This window comes from Pelophylax lessonae, assembly GCF_965119305.1.
Source record: "Pelophylax lessonae genome assembly, chromosome: 13".
Classification (NCBI taxonomy): Eukaryota; Metazoa; Chordata; class Amphibia; order Anura; family Ranidae; genus Pelophylax; species Pelophylax lessonae.
Window position 1 is genome coordinate 197,304,088 of NC_138780.1, and position 17,191 is coordinate 197,321,278.

General features: G+C 44.8%; 1 long non-coding RNA gene across 1 annotated transcript in view; it reads left to right on the forward strand.

The window, feature by feature from the left end:
• Nucleotides 1-248: 248 nt before the first annotated feature.
• LOC309543399 overlaps nucleotides 249-17,191 on the forward strand; it is a 59,299-nt gene continuing 42,356 nt past the window's right edge. Inside the window, exon 1 of the long non-coding RNA XR_014224787.1 lies at nucleotides 249-310. This is a non-coding gene — a long non-coding RNA (uncharacterized lncRNA). The remainder of the gene's footprint in view (nucleotides 311-17,191) is intronic.

Genomic DNA, 17,191 nt, shown 5'->3' on the forward strand with positions numbered 1-17,191 from the left:
TGGAGTCCATTGGAGGACAGTGACCTGATCTGGTGAGTGTGGAGTCCATTGGAGGACAGTGACCTCATTGTCATGGTGAAGAAACCAGTGGTGAGATGATTGGAGCTTTGTGCATTATCCTGCTGGAAGGAGCCATCAGAAGATGGGTACACTCAGGGCCGGTACAAGGGGTGGGCAGGAGGGACGGTTGCCCTGGGCACAATGGTTTATTGCAGGAATGAGGGGGCGCCTTGACCCTAAACCTAAGGGAAGAGGGGATGAAGTTTGGCATCTTTGCCCTGGGCGCTGGATGACCTTGTCCCGGAACTGGGTACACTGTAGTCATAAAGGGATAGACATAGTCACCAACGATACTCCGGTAGGCCATGGCATTTAAATGATGCTCTATTGATACTAAGGGGCCTAAAGTGTGCCAAGAAAATATCTCCCCCACCATTACACCACCACTGCCAGCAGGAGTTGCACCGGTTGTGGTCTTTTGCTGTTGTAGCTGTTACTGTTGCCTTTCTATCACCTGGAACCAGTCTGCTCATTCTCCTCTGACCTCTGACATCAACAAGGTGTTTTCGTCCACACAACTGGATATATTCTTTTCCCACCATTCTCTGTAAACCCGAGAGTTGGTTGTGTCTGAAAATCCCAGTAGATCAGCATTTTTTGAAATATTCAGACCCACCCGTCTGGCACCAATAACCATGCCACGTTCACAGTCACTTAAATCCCCTTTCTTCCCCATTCTAAGCTCGGTTTGAATTTCAGCAAGTTGTCTTCACCACATCTAGATGACTAAAAGCATTGAGTTGCTGCCATGTGATTGGCTGATTAGCAATGTGTGTTACCAAGCAATTGAACAGGTGTACCTGATAAAGTGCCCAGTGAGTGTAGATAAACTCCCATGCTCAGTGTATGGTCTTGGCATACCTTGATACAGGAATGAATAAACTCCCATGTGCATGCACAGCTCAGTGTTCATTTTGGGCACACTTTGATACACATATAAATGAACTCCTGTGCACACGTGCAGCTCATTGTACATTCTCAGTACACTTTGATACCAGAATGAATGAACTCCCATGCGGATGAGCAGCTCAGTGTACATTCTCGGTACACATCGGCACCAAAGTAAACTCCAATGTGCATGCGCAGTTCATTGTATATTCTTGGCACACCTTGATACTGAAATGAATGAACTCTCACACTTGTATTGTCTCGGCACAGCTTTTCGACAGAATGGACAAACTCCAGTGAACATATGCAGCTCAGTGTACAGGTATAGTCTCAGCACACCACGGCACTGGAATGAGTGAATGCCAGTGCACATGAGCAGATCAGTATACTTATACTGTATAAGGGTGGCTTTTACAGATGGTGACTACAGTTCACCATGTTCTATATACTGTGTGCTGAAATGACCACTCATAGTCTCCATGTGACAAGGTGACAGTGGCGGCTGGTGCTCAAAATTTTAGGGGGGCGCAAACAGAAAAATGTAATAGGCATTGCTTTGCAGCAAAAAACGCTGTAAAAAATTGCGTGACTTTGAGGTCGCAAAAGTGTGAAAGGGGCCTTCAGTAATTAAGGTATAGTGTGCCCCCTTTCAATGCAGAGAGACCAGCGTGCCCCCTTTCAATGCACAGTGACCCCCCCTTTCAATGCACAGTGACCAGCGTGCCCCCTTTCAATGCAGTGACCAGCATACATGCCCTCTTTCAATGCAGTGACCAGCGTACATGCCCCCTTTCAATGCAGTGACCAGCGTACATGCCCCCTTTTAATGCAGTGACCAGCGTACATGCCCCCTTTCAATGCAGTGACAAGCGTACATGCCCCCTTCAATGCAGTGTGCCCCCCGAGCCCAGTGCACTTACCTGGAGCCCTGGAGCAGCCGTGCGGTGCCTTCTCCTCAGTGTCCCGGCGGCGGCTTCTCTTCAATCCCCACGGCATCTCCTCGAGTCCTTCCGCTCCCGCCTACTCCTCGGCCAATGGCATGGGGTTTGCCTTGCGGCCAATCAAGAAGTGCGTATCGGACCCGCTCCCTGATTGGCCAGGAGGAGGATCCATGTGACAATAGTGAATTTTCATTCGCTACTGTCACACAATGGGTGGGCTCAGGGCGCACTGCTCTGCGCCCCGTTTCCACCCTTTGCTGCAGCCTATTAGAGCCTCTGGCTCTAATCAGGTGATGCAAAAAAAAAAAAAAAACATTGAACTCCATGCGTCCGGCACCCCTGAATGCAGATTAGGGGGCCGGACGCATGGATAGGGGGGGCGGCGCCCCTGCGCCCCCAACGCACCGGCCGCCACTGGTGACAACACAGGAGCACAAGGGGAGACATAGTGTTGTCACCCCTGACAGGAAGTTCCAATGCAAGTATCTTCATGGCAGGAACTGCAGAGATCATATTAACGAAAGCTGCAGATTTTTTCTGAAACAAATTTTTTAAATTATATTTCCACGTTTAAGCTTCTATGAGATTTGAGTGATTGGGTACATCTACTTTAAGAATATCAATCAGTAATGATTGAAGTTGATCATCTCTTTGTCTCCATGACAGACTCACATCATTTCCACCCTGCAGAGATATATGAGGGAGATGTGCAGATGCCTTGGGGTGATATGTAGCTCGGGGGACGTATAGTATCCTGGATTATTACTAGAGTACTACACACCGGCCTAGCCGACACAGATTTTTCATGCCAACATCTTGCTAACCTTTTGATACATTTTTATCCCTGGAGTTTAAACGGCTTACAGTACTCTGTATTTGTTTGATGTATTTTATGCGGGGAGGCATATCTCATCAAAATTGATAGGTGTGACACCGCAAATGCCATTGTCATAAAGACCGCGTCTAATCGTAAAGTGGAGTCATGTCGAGGCGAGAATCCATTACTCAGCTGTACCGGCAGTTTGTCAGACGCTACAATCTGATACATTTTCTTCAAATGTTATCGTTTAAAAACAAAGGAGGAAGAAAGTGTAACAAAAGATTCGGATTGTATCATAAATTGTCAGGATTGATGACAACGATTCTGATCAATACAACGACCAGTTCCCAGAGGGAGGAATGTTCCTTATATTGGTGGTCAGTGCAGTGGCATAGCGTGGGTTGTCGGCGCCCAGGGCAAGGCAAATAATATGCGCACCCTAACCCGTGGACCTTTAGCTCTGGTCACATGCTCCCCTGTGTCAGTTAGCGGTGGCTGCAGGGGAGAGGAGAGAGTGCTTGACAAAGGCCAGTAAAGCCTGGAGCGGGGACATCATCAGTAGGTTCCCATGTCCCATCTGTTGTTGGTGGTTGTATGGTCACTTACCTTGGAACCCCTAAACCTTGGGTGTTCCATTAGGCAAATCTTGACCAGCCATTGTTGTAGAATGCCCACCCTCTCCACCCTACTTGTAAGGGAAGCCATCCATTAAAGTTATGAACCAATAACAACCATTGGAGCCTAACCACTTCCTCTGGCTGGTCTAGATCTGCATATGATAGAGCTCTTGGGGGGAATTTTCCACCAGGTAGGTAAGTGGAATGCAGCACCTACAGAGCCTCTTATTATGCCCTAAGATAGTTTGGAAGGCTTAAAAAGTTCAGTTTTTTCACTTTACACTATACATGACAATGGAACAGAAAGGAGAGGGGGGGCAGAGGAAGGGAAGTAGAGAGGATGGGGGGAAGGGGAAAAAGGGGAGGGAGGAGAGAACAGGGTGGGGGGAGAAGACAGAGAGAGGGAGAGTGGAGAGGGGGGGGATAGAGAGATAGAGAGGAAGAGGACAGAGGATGGGGGTGAGAGAGGAGACAGAGGGGAGGGGGGTGAGAAAGGAGACAAGGAGGTGAGAGAGGAGACAGAGGGGGGGGGGGGTGAGAGAGGAGACAAGGGGGTGAGACAGAGGGAGGAGGAGAGAATAGGGTGGAGGGGACAGTGGGGAAGGGAGAGGGGAGAGAGGAAAGAGGGGGAGAGAGGGGGAGACAGGACAAAAGGGGGGGATGACAAAGGGAGAAGGGGGAGAGATGAAAAAGGGAGAAGGGGGAGAGATGACAAAGTGAGGAGGGGGAGAGGGAGGAGGGAGAGAGAGAGGGGGAGGGAGGGAGAGAGAGAGGACAGGGGGGGAGAGGACAGAGGGAGAGAGGGGGGGAGAGCGGACAGAGGGAGAGAGGACAGAGGGAGGGAGGGAGAGAGGACAGAGGGAGGGGGAGAGAGGACAGAGGGAAGAGGTCGGGAGAGAGGACAGATAGGGGGAGGGGGGAGAGAGGACAGAGAGGGGGAGAGGACAGAGAGGGGGAGGGGGGGGGGACAGAGAGGGGGAGGGGGAGAGAGGGCAGAGAGGGAGAGAGGACAGAGAGGGAGGGGAGAGGACAGAGAGGGGGAGAGGACAGAGAGGGGGAGAGGACAGAGAGGGGGAGAGGACAGAGAGGGGTAGGGGGAGAGAGGACAGACAGGGGTAGGGGGAGGACAAAGAGAACAGAGAGGACGTTTGGATCGGGGGAGAAGAGAAAAGGTGGGGGGAAAGAAAATGGGGGGGGGTGAAAAGAGAAGGGGGGAAAGAAGAGAAAGGGGGGGAGAGAGAAAAGAAATGGGGGGGGTGATCCTCCTCCATATACATGTTGGACATTGTAGTCCCATAAACTCCCTCTCTACAATGGGGCACACAACAATCCCACCCAGCATCTGCCTCTACTAACCCAGAATGTACTTCTTCCAGGGCTAGCCTACACCCGAGTCCCACTGCACCCGCCCGCAGGTCCTGTTCTCAGCACTTCGTGTAATGGGTCAAGGAAAGAAAACTCCGCGGCCGCCTGACAGAGACTATAGTAAAATAGTGCAGGAGTGAATTGGGAGCCCGCTGCAGCATGGAACAATTGCAGGAACCATGTCCCTGTATCTAAGTCCCTCCAGCAGCTGAAAGCCAGGTGGGGGGGGGCGCTTACTTTACTATAGTCTCTGTCAGGCGGCCAAAAACCGTACTCTCTCTCTAGCACCTATCTAGGAGGATGCTACATTTATAAAGCAATCATTTTTATAGATTTATGGATGTTTTGGGTTACTGAGTGGGGTAACCAAGCACCGGGAAAGCCTCGTTTCTTCTTTCTTTTGTTTACTATGGTCCTCAAAATAGTTATCATTAAAAAAAAAAGAAATATCTTTTAAAATTAATTCACGGGTCATGCTGTTTACATTTTCCCAAAGTTCAACTTTACCCGATTACCTTTCCCTTAAAAAAAAAAAAAGATGCATTACCGACGCCTACATGGCTGTTAATTATGTTAATTATTTTTTCAGAACACTAATTTTTACATGATAACTTTAATTACATGAAAATGGACTCAGATTACTACAAAGCACAAATGCCATACAATGATCTGGCCTGGAGCGCTCATCCAGACCACATCTGCAATAATATCACTAATAATAGATGACCTACATTGTCACATAATACGGATAGAAATGGTCACAGATGGAGGGAACTTTCCAGGTTCTTCAATAGTTAACCAAATATGATGCAATAAAAAAAAAAAAAAAAATTGACAACTGGTGTTTTTTTTTTTCTATTTATATACAAACAGACATGTGGCAACACAGGCAGAGCCGGGGAACCATATGCTTTAACTTTCTCTATGTTACAGAGCCGAGCATCGGATGGAAAAATAAAAATCTTTACTTTAATTCAATTTTTTTTTTTTATGTTACCTAAGAAACGCGTAGAAATACAGAAGCAGTCTGTTTTTTTATTTTTTTTTTATTTTGATTGATTAAGTGCCTGCAGATAAAGAGAAACTTTTCTTGTCAATTTATATAAACTCACCGGACACTTTATTAGGTACTGAAAAGAAAATAGTGAGGTAGATGGCGCTGCCAATAATTAAAGGAAATCAAGAATAAATGTCAATAAAGAATTAAATAATTAATATAAGATGCCAAGGTGTAAATGACCATGAAATGCAGAAATTAGAGTAAATATAGGTCACGTAATATAGAGTAACTTTATTAGGTACACCTTGCTAGAACAGGGTTGGACCCCTTTTGCCTTCATTCTTCGTGTCATAGATACAACAAGGTGTTGGAAACGTTCCTCAGAGATTTTGCTCCATAGTGACATGATAGCATCACGCAGTTGCTGCAGATTTGTCGGCTGCACATCCATGATACCAATCTTCTGTTCCACCACATCCCAAAGGTGCTCTATTGGATGAGATGTGGTGAGTATTCAGGCCATTGGAGGACAGTGACCTGATCTGGTGAGTGTGGAGGCCAATGGAGGACAGTGACCTCATTGTCATGGTGAAGAAACCAGTGGTGAGATGATTGGAGCTCTGTGACATGGTGCATTATCCTGCTGAAAAGAAGCCATCAGAAGATGGGGACACTGTAATCAAAGGGATGGACATGGTCAGCAACAATCCTCAGGAAGGCTGTGGCATTTAACCACTTAAGCCCCGGAAGATTTTACCCCCTTCCTGACCAGGGCCTATTTTGCGATTCGGCACTGCGTGACTTTAACGGACAATTGCGCGGTCGTGCGACGCTGTACCTAAACAAATTTGACGTCCTTTTTTTCCCACAAACAGAGCTTTCTTTTGGTGGTATTTGATCACCTGTGCGATTTTTTGATCATGCGCTACAAACAAAAAAAGAGCGTAAGTTTTGCAAAAATAACAATATTTTTCACATTTTTTTATATGAAATTCCCCCCAAAAAAATATAAAAATCAACATTTTTTAACATTTTAGGCCAATTTATTTTATGCTACCTATGTTTGGTAAAAAAAAATCGCAAAAAGCGTATTTTGATTGGTTTGCGCAAAAGTTATCGCGTTTACTAACAAAGGGAAAGATTTTTGTCATTTTTGTTGTTTTTTTTTTTTAACGTGTAATGGCGGCGATCTGCGATTTTTTTGCGGTACTGCGACATTGCGGTGGACAGATCGGACCCTTGACTGACATTTTTGACACTTTTGGGGTTACCAGTGACATTTCTACAGTAATCAGTGCTATACATATGCACTGTTACTGTAAAAATACACTGGCAGTGAAGGGGTTAACTTTTTTTTGAAAGGGAGGGGCTATGTGAGTCCCTAGGGGCGTGCTTTCTACTGTGATTGGCTGTGGCTTCAGATGTATGAAGAGTGATCAACGGTTCTACATAGTAGAACCGTATGATCATCCTTCATACACAGGGGAGAATGACAGGCGGCTTGTTTACACAAGCCGCCTGACTTTCTCCCTCTCCCCCGACGATCGCAGAGTGACCGGCGGACATCGGGTCCACCAGTCACACGCGCGCGGGGGTGCGTGACTGCGCGGGAGCACGCCTCCGGCGGCGCGCGCTCGCTCCCTAGACCCTCACAGGCTAGCGACGTAGACCTACATCGCTTTGCCTGTGAGGGGCTGACTGCCGACGTAGATAGTCGTTAGGCAGTCGGCAAGTGGTTAAACCATGCTCAATTGGTAGTAAGGGGTCCAAAATTTGCCTTTTTTTTTTTTTTTTTCAAATTTTAATTTTATTAGAAAATGAAAAGGATTTTACATTTTACATTTCATAAGAAAACAGCCAACTAAAGTAATATACAACAAGAAAATGCACATTTAGGAGTAGAAATATTTATCTTTATCCTCATCCTAACTTATGGTGGCCTGTTTTATCTCTATTTTCCCATGAAATGTCGTTTTTTTATACAATACAGCCTCTTACATCAACCTACCTTTCCATTTCTTTTTATTTTACCCCTCCCCACCCTTTCTCCCCCCCCCCCCCCCCCCATAAACAATAAGCAACTATACCACCACTCCCCTAAATAAAAAAAATAAAAAATAAAAAAAACCCCGAACCCTCCCCCCCCTTCTTCTTCTCAATTCCAATGGCAAACTTCTCGAACTTCCTTATTACTTTACTCTCTAAGAGTCTTCCCTTCTTCAGAGAGGATGAATACATTCCATCCCTCCCATGTCTGTCTATATCTCTCTCTATTATGATTTGCTGTTAGGGTCAGATCTTCCACTTTATTTATTTCCTCCACTTTCTCTATCCAATCCCTTATAGAGAGTGGAGTATTTTTTTTTCCACCCCAAAGGGATACATATTCTAGCTGCATTTGCTAAGTGACTTATTATTGATCTTTTGTATTTTTTTGTTGACATTGTTGATACCTGTAATAAGAAGAAGGCGGGAACCATTTGGATCTCTACCTCCGTAAATTTCTGCATTATTCTTAAAATTTCCTCCCAGAATCCTCCTATCTTAGAACAAGTCCAATATGTGTGTCATTGTACCTATTTCCTCTTGACAACGCCAACACCGATCTGATGTGTTAGAATAGATACTATTCAGTCTCTGAGGGGTGTAATACCACCTTGTTAAGATTTTATAATTTGTTTCTTGAATTTTGGTGCATATGGAGGACTGAAAAGCCCGACAAAATTTGCCTTTTGCATTCATTCTTCATGGCATAGATTCAACAAGGTGTTGGAAACGTTCCTCAGAGATTTTGCTCCATAGTGACATGATAGCCTCACCCAGTTGCTGCAGATTTGTTGGCTGCATGGTGGGAATCCCGAAGGTGCTCTGTTGGTATGAGATGTGGTGAGTGTGGAGTCCATTGGAGGACAGTGACCTGATCTGGTGAGTGTGGAGGCCATTGGAGGACAGTGACCGGATCTGGTGAATGTGGAGGCCATTGGAGGACAGTGACCTGATCTGGTGAGTGTGGAGGCCATTGGAGGACAGTGACCTGATCTGGTGAGTGTGGAGGCCATTGGAGTACAGTGACCTGATCTGGTGAGTGTGGAGGCCATTGGAGTACAGTGACCTGATCTGGTGAGTGTGGAGGCCATTGGAGGACAGTGACCTGATCTGGTGAGTGTGGAGGCCATTGGAGGACAGTGACCTGATCTGGTGAGTGTGGAGGCCATTGGAGGACAGTGACCTGATCTGGTGAGTGTGGAGGCCATTGGAGGACAGTGACCTGATCTGGTGAGTGTGGAGGCCATTGGAGGACAGTGACCTGATCTGGTGAGTGTGGAGGCCATTGGAGGACAGTGACCGGATCTGGTGAATGTGGAGGCCATTGGAGGACAGTGACCTGATCTGGTGAGTGTGGAGGCCATTGGAGGACAGTGACCTGATCTGGTGAGTGTGGAGGCCATTGGAGTACAGTGACCTGATCTGGTGAGTGTGGAGGCCATTGGAGTACAGTGACCTGATCTGGTGAGTGTGGAGGCCATTGGAGGACAGTGACCTGATCTGGTGAGTGTGGAGGCCATTGGAGGACAGTGACCTGATCTGGTGAGTGTGGAGGCCATTGGAGGACAGTGACCTGATCTGGTGAGTGTGGAGGCCATTGGAGGACAGTGACCTGATCTGGTGAGTGTGGAGGCCATTGGAGGACAGTGACCTGATCTGGTGAGTGTGGAGGCCATTGGAGGACAGTGACCTGATCTGGTGAGTGTGGAGGCCATTGGAGGACAGTGACCTGATCTGGTGAGTGTGGAGGCCATTGGAGTACAGTGACCTGATCTGGTGAGTGTGGAGGCCATTGGAGGACAGTGACCTGATCTGGTGAGTGTGGAGGCCATTGGAGGACAGTGACCTGATCTGGTGAGTGTGGAGGCCATTGGAGGACAGTGACCGGATCTGGTGAGTGTGGAGGCCGTTGGAGGACAGTGACCTGATCTGGTGAGTGTGGAGGCCATTGGAGGACAGTGACCTCATTGTCATGGTGAAGAAACCAGTGGTGAGATGATTGGAGCTTTGTGACATGGTGCATTATCCTGCTGGAAGGAGCCATCAGAAGATGGGGACACTGTAGTCATAAAGGGATGGACATGGTCAGCAACAATATTCAGGTAGGCCGTGGTGTTTATACAATGCTCAGTTGGTACACCCAAAGTGTGCCGAGAAAATATCCCCCACACCATTACCGAGAGATTTTTTCCCCTGCTGTAGTAAATTGGATCATGCTTTGCTGGGGTTTTTCTCCTTCCTCTGGATCAACTGCGGGTATAGGATTGTGTATATGGGATTGTATGGTTGGGTTTTCTTTACTGTTTTTTGCTTTTTATTGGTTGAGCCGGATGGACTTGTGTCTTTTTTAAACTTGACCAACTATGTAACTATACCACCACCACCAGCCTGAACCATTACCCCCCCACACACACAACATTACCCCCCCCCCCCCCACACACACACACACACACCATTACATCACTACACCACCACCCCCAGCAGTCTGAACCGGTGATAGAAGGCATGATGGATCCATGCACCAAATTCTGACCCTACCATCTGAATGTTGCAGCTAAAATCCAGACTCATCAGACCAGGCAACATTTTTCCAATCTTCTATTGTCCAATTTTGGTGAGCCTGTGTGAATTGTAGCCCCAGTTTCCTGTTATTAGCTGACAGGAGTGGCACCCGGTGTGGTCTTCTGCTGCTGTAGCCCATCTGCTTCAACCTTGGATGTGTTGTGCATTCAGAGATGGTATTCTGCATACCTTGGATGTAACAAGTGGTTATTTGAGTTACTGTTGTCTTTCTATCATCTGGAACAAGTCTGCCCATTCTCCTCTGACCTCTGACATCAACAAGGCATTTTCCTCCACACAGCTGCCGCTCACTGGATATTTTCTCTTTTTCCCACCATTCTCTGTGTGTGAAAATTCCAGAAATACTCAGACCAGCCCGTCTGCCACCAACAACGATTCCATGCTCAAAGTCACTTACAGTGGGGATCGAAAGTGTGGGCACCCCAGATAAAAATTTGTATTAATGTGCATTAAGAAGCCAAGGAAAGATGGAAAAATTTCCAAAAGGCATCAAATTACAGATTAGACATTCTTATAATATGTCAACAAAAGTTAGATTTTATTTCCGTCATTGACACTTTCGAAATTATAGAAAACAAAAAAACAGGGTCTGCAAAAGTTTGGGCACCCTGCAGAGTTAATATCTTGTACTGCCCCCTTTGGCTTCTTTATGCACATTAATCACTTAAGCCCCGGAAGATTTTACCCCCTTCCTGACCAGGGGGTATTTTGCGATTCGGCACTGCGTGACTTTAACGGACAATTGCGCGGTCGTGCGACGCTGTATCTAAACGAATTTGGCGTCCTTTTTTCCCACAAACAGAGCTTTCTTTTGGTGGTATTTGATCACCTGTGCGATTTTTTGATCATGCGCTATAAACAAAAAAAGAGCGTCAATTTTGCAAAAATAACAATATTTTTCACATTTTTTTTATATGAAATTCCCCCCAAAAAAATGTAAAAATCAAAATTTTTTAACATTTTCGGCCAATTTGTTTTATGCTACATATGTTTGGTAAAAAAAAAATCGCAAAAAGCGTATTTTGATTGGTTTGCGCAAAAGTTATCGCGTTTACTAACAAAGGGAAAGATTTTTGTCATTTTTGTTGTTTTTTTTTAAACGCATAATGGCGGCGATCTACGATTTTTTTTTGCGGTACTGCGACATTGCAGCGGACAGATCGGACCCTTGACTGACATTTTTGCCACTTTTGGGGTTACCAGTGACATTACTGCAGTAATCAGTGCTATACATATGTACTGTTACTGTAAAAATACACTGGCAGTGAAGGGGTTAACTTTTTTTGAAAGGGAGGGGCTATGTGTGTCCCTAGGGGCGTGCTTTCTACTGTGATTGGCTGTGGCTTCAGATGTATGAACAGTGATCAACGGTTCTACATAGTAGAACCGTATGATCATCCTTCATACACAGGGGAGAATGACAGGCAGCTTGTTTACATCAGCCGCCTGACTTTCTCCCTCTCCCCCGACGATCGCAGAGTGACCGGCGGACATCGGGTCCGCCGGTCACACGCGCGGGGGGGTGCGTGACCGCGCGGGAGCGGGCCTCCGGCGGCGCGCGCTCGCTCCCTAGACCCTCACAAGCTAACAACGTAGACCTACGTCGCTTTGCCTGTGAGGGGCTGACTGCCGACGTAGATCTGCGTTAGGCAGTCGGCAAGTGGTTAATACAGATTTTTACCTGGGGTGCCCAAAATTTCAATCCCCAGTGTAAATCCCCTTTCTTCCCCATTCTGATGCTCAGTTTGAACTTCAGCAAGTCGTCTTTACCACGTCCAGATGCCTGAATGCATTGAGTTGCTGCAATGTGATTGGCTGATTATCAATTTGTGTTACCAAGCCATTGAACAGGTGTACCTAATAAAGTGGCCGGTGAGAGTGTATTGCTCATGTGCGGCACATCCTATTACTAATAGTCATGACACTGTTGGTTCCAATTGCTGGGACCTGCAGATTGAAAAGAAAAAGTCATTTTTAAAACCATTACATTATTAAATCACAGCATGGCTTGTGTAGCAAATGTATATCCACTTCAAGACCGCAATACGTACGGTATATATACATTGCAGCTTTGATGTGATTTACCGGGATCATAGCTAAAGCTATCAGCCATAACCCCAGTATTTTTCTTTTCAGCCGCCAACTCTCTTTCTCATAAAAGTGATCCGAGCAGCTGACTAGCCGCTGGATCGCTTTTAGAAGCAGTGGGAGTGGTCGTACCCCTTACTGCTCTTACTGGTGAGCTCAAGAAAAGATCTGATGGTTCACGCGGCTGATCACAGAGGTAAGGAGAGACTAGATTGTCTCTCATTCACACTATGATCTAAGGGACATCATGATGTTCCGGGGCAGAAGTAAACACATTTTTTTTTTTTTTTTAAAGCATTAAAATAATGTTCTTGTTTACTTAAAGCGGTTGTATACTGAAAAAAAAAAAAAAAAAAAAAAAAACCCTGCAAGACAAAGGCATAATGAGCTAGTATTCATTGCATACTAGCTCATTATGAAATACTTACCTTAGAACGAAGCCCCGACACGGACCCCTGGACACCGCTGCGGGAGCTAACATGCTCCCTCAGTGTCTCTTCCGGGTTCAGCGGTTCCGGCGATGTGAGTGGCCGGAGCCACGATGACGTCACTCCCGGGAGTTTCACTTTCCGGCAAGATCCGGCAAGCAGCTCTGAAGGTCCGCCGGACCTTCAGTGCGCCGCAGACGCCAGCGGCTGCATGCAGGGCAAATATCTCCTAAACCGTGCAGGTTTAGGAGATATTAATTGTACCTACAGGTGAGCCTTATTATAGGCCGCATTATAGGCTTACCTGTAGGTAAAAGTCACAAAAATCGGTATACTACCACTTTAAAGGATAGAAAGAGGACCTGTCATCCCTTTTTTCTATTACAAGGGATGTTTACATTTCTTGTAATAGAAAAAAGTGATAAAAAAAAATTAAATAAGTGAAGGAACAGTGTAAATAAAAAAAAAAATACAATAAATAAGAAAAAAAAAAATTAAAGCGCCCCCCGTGCTCAAGCGCAGAAGTGAACACACATACGTAAGTCGCTTGCGCATTTATAAATGGTGTTCACGCTAAACACGTGTAGCGCCGCAAACTTCAGAACAAGACCAATAATTCTAGTGCTAGATCTCCTCAGTAACTCTGAACTGGTTACCTGTAAAATGTTTAAAGTGCCGCCTATGGAGATATTTAAGTATCGTAGTTTGTCGTCATTCCACTAGTGTGCACTATTTTAAAGCATGACATGTTAGGTATCTATTTACTCAGCATAACATCATCTTTTGCATTTCATTTTGGATTATATGTTGTTGTTGTTTTTTTTTTTTTTTTTGCATTAAAATTCATTTAAGTGAATTTGTTTTCTAAAAACTGCATTTGAAAAAGTGCTGAGAAAATACTGTGTGACATAAAGAGATTGCAACGATCGGCATTTTATTCCCTAGGGTCTCAGCTAAAAAAAACAAAAAAAAAAAAACCAAAAAAAAATGTATATATATATATATGTGTGTGTATATATACTGTATATATATATACATTATATATATATATATATATATACACATACACAGTATACAATGATTGTGGGTTCCATGTAATCTTACTGTAAAAATACAGATTTTTACTTATAAACAAAAAGTGCCAGAAAAGGCTTGGTCCTTATTTGGATAAATATATTATTTTTTATTTGATATATATATATACATATATATATATATATATATATATATATATATATATATATATTATTATTATTATTTTTTTTTTTCAGAAAAGTGGAGCTACCCTTCAAATAATATCTAAACCTAGGAACATTCTTTAGATGCGGTGACTGCAAGAATTATTTTTCTACATAAAATGTATCTGTTGATCCCAATAGAAATCCAGTATCCTTATAACTTCCTTAGCCTTTGCATTTTGCGGATTACATCTGCTCCACCAGGGCTTAAGAAGATATAATTGTTGAAACGCGTAGATTTTAGGGATATCCTCTAGAATTAGAGCATTATCCCCTGTGTAACTGTAAAACAGCTGAATAATAATGGCTGTTTACTATATCATTTATTTCTTACATGAATAAAAATAATATTTTATTGTATTGTATTGTATTTTGTATATTGTATTTTATATATAAAGCTCCTATTTTGATGCTATTTTTGAAGTGCCATGTGCTGACATATAGACATGTGCAAAATGGAAACAATTGTTTTGTTTCAAAGATTTGTTATGTTACTAATTTTGTTTCGTTATGAAATTCATTTAGTTTGGTTTTGTTAAATTTTGTTTAGTTTTACATAAATCTTGTTTCATTTATTAATTTTCTAACTAATTCCAACTTTTCAAAGCAATTGGAATTTGGATTGGTCGAAAAATTAGCGACCGATTCAAAGAATAGCTGGTTGTTAAGTGTCCTTAAAGCGGAGTTCCACCCAAAAGTGGAACTTCCGCTTTAGGTATTCTACCCCCCTGACATGCCACATTTGGCATGTCATTTTTTTGGGGGGGGAGCGGGTACCTAGTTTTGACAGGTACCCGCTCCCACTTCCGCTCAGAGCGCCGCGGCGCCCTGAACGGAAGTTCTCCTCTCCCCCTCCCTCCCTGCAATCTTCTGGGACACGTCAGAGGTCCCAGAAGATTGCCGGCCAATCAAGACGTGCAGCGCGACTCGCGCATGCGCAGTGGGTACCCGGCTGTGAAGCAGCAAACTGTCACAGCTGGGTGCCCACAGCAGTGATGCCGGCGCCGAGGGAGAGGATCGAGGCTTCGGGCGGCCGCATCGCTGGACCGTTGGACAGGTGAGCGAAATGGCTGGAACTCCGCTTTAACAACCATAAGGCTGGGTTCATACTTATGTGAATTTGATGCGGGTTTACCTGTGAAACGATTTGCAGAAGAGTTCTGTGCATCTTCTGGTCTGTTTCAGGTCCAAATCCTGCCAAGAATTCGGGTTCGTCCCTGAAACAGAAAACCGGGATGCACAGGACCCCTGCTGTGAGCTGCTGCATGCAGTAGTGTGAACCCAGCCTCAGTCATCATCTGTCAGCAGGCTTCCCCACTGACAGATGAAGAAAAGTATGCTGACATTGCCCGGCAATAAAAAAAAGTAAAAAAAAAAAAAGGCGTGCCCCCCCCAGTCCATACAAGATTCTTTGGGTCTGATATGGATTTTAGGGGCAACCTCCAAAATAAAATAAAAAAACGGCGTGGGGTCCCCCCCAAGATCCATAACAGACCCTTATCTGAGCAGTTCAGGAAAGGAGGGGGGCAAGCGAGCACTGCCCCCCCCCCCCCCGAGCCATAGCAGGCCACATGCCCTCAACATGGGAGGGTGGGAGCTTTGGGGAGGGGAGGGAACTGCCCCCCTGACACAAAGCACCTTGTCCCCATGCTGATGGGGACAAGAGGCTCTTACCCACAACCATGGCCGGTGGTTGCGGGGGGTCTGCTGGCGGGGGGCTTATCGGAATCTGGAAGCCCCCAAACCTGCCCCCCCGTGAATGAGTATCGGGTACATTGTAGTCTACCCATTCACCAAAAAAGTGTCAAAAAGTAATAAAAACACACACAGGTTTAACATATAATATCAAATATATATAATCTTATTATATATAATATATATAACCGTATCAAATATATATATATAATGCTTGTTATTCTTCACACAGTATTTGCATTGGTTGATCATTTTTCGACTGATCCGAATTCCAATCCTTCTGAAAAGTTGGAATTCATTGGAAAACGAATAAATGAAATTTTTTTTTAATGGATTTCAACAAAATTACTAATAACCAAAAATTGCACATACTGTATCTATTGAGATATAAATCCCGGTGTTTAGTGCTCTTGTGGAGTCTACAAAACATTCTACTGAGAGGTCAATGCAGCCCCTTTGTTTAACCACTTCTGGACCGGAAGATTTTCCCCGTTAATGACCAGGCCATATTTTGCGATTCGGCACTGCATTACTTTAATGGACAATTGCGCGGTCGTGCGACGCTGTACCCAAATAAAATTGATGTCATTTTTTCCCCACAAATAGAGCTTTCTTTTGTTGGTATTTGATCACCTTGATCACCTGCGATTTTTATTTTTTGCACTATAAACAAAAAAAGAGCGACAATTCTTAAAAAAAAAAACAATATTTTTCACATTCTGCTATATAACATTTTCCCTCCCAAAAAATTCAAAAATCACATTTTTTTCAACATTTTAGGCCAATTTGTTTTCTGCTACATATTTTTGGTAAAAAAAATTGCAATAAGCGTATTTTGATTGGTTTGCGCAAAAGTTATCGTGTCTACAAACTACAAAAAAGATTTCTGTCATTTTTATTGTTTTTTTTTTTACTAGTAATGGCAGCGATCTGCGATTTTTAGCAGGACTGCGACATTGCGGCGGACAAATCGGACCCCCAACTGACATTTTTTACACTTTTGGGGGGACCAGTGACATTACTACAGTAATTAGTGCTAAAAATATGCTCTGTTACTGTAATAATGACACTGGCAGGGAAGGGGTTAACATAGTAAGTGATCAAGGGGTTAAATGTGAGCCTAGGGGCGTGTTTCTAACTGGGGGGGAGGCGTGGCTTGTGAAATGATCACAGAGATTTGTGTTCCTATATAGAAAGATCACAGGAGCTCTGTGATCATTCCAGGGAGAAGAACGGTCAGCTGTGTTTACAACAGCCAACCGTCCTTCTCTCTCAGTGGGGAGCGATCGCGGGTGTCATGCGGCAATCGGAGCCACCTGCCCCATGCATTGTGATCCCTGCTGATGAGCGGGGGCGGGAGCGTGCCTCTGGCGGCGCACGCTCTCCTCCTAGCTGCAGGAGCGCGACCGACGTATACCTACA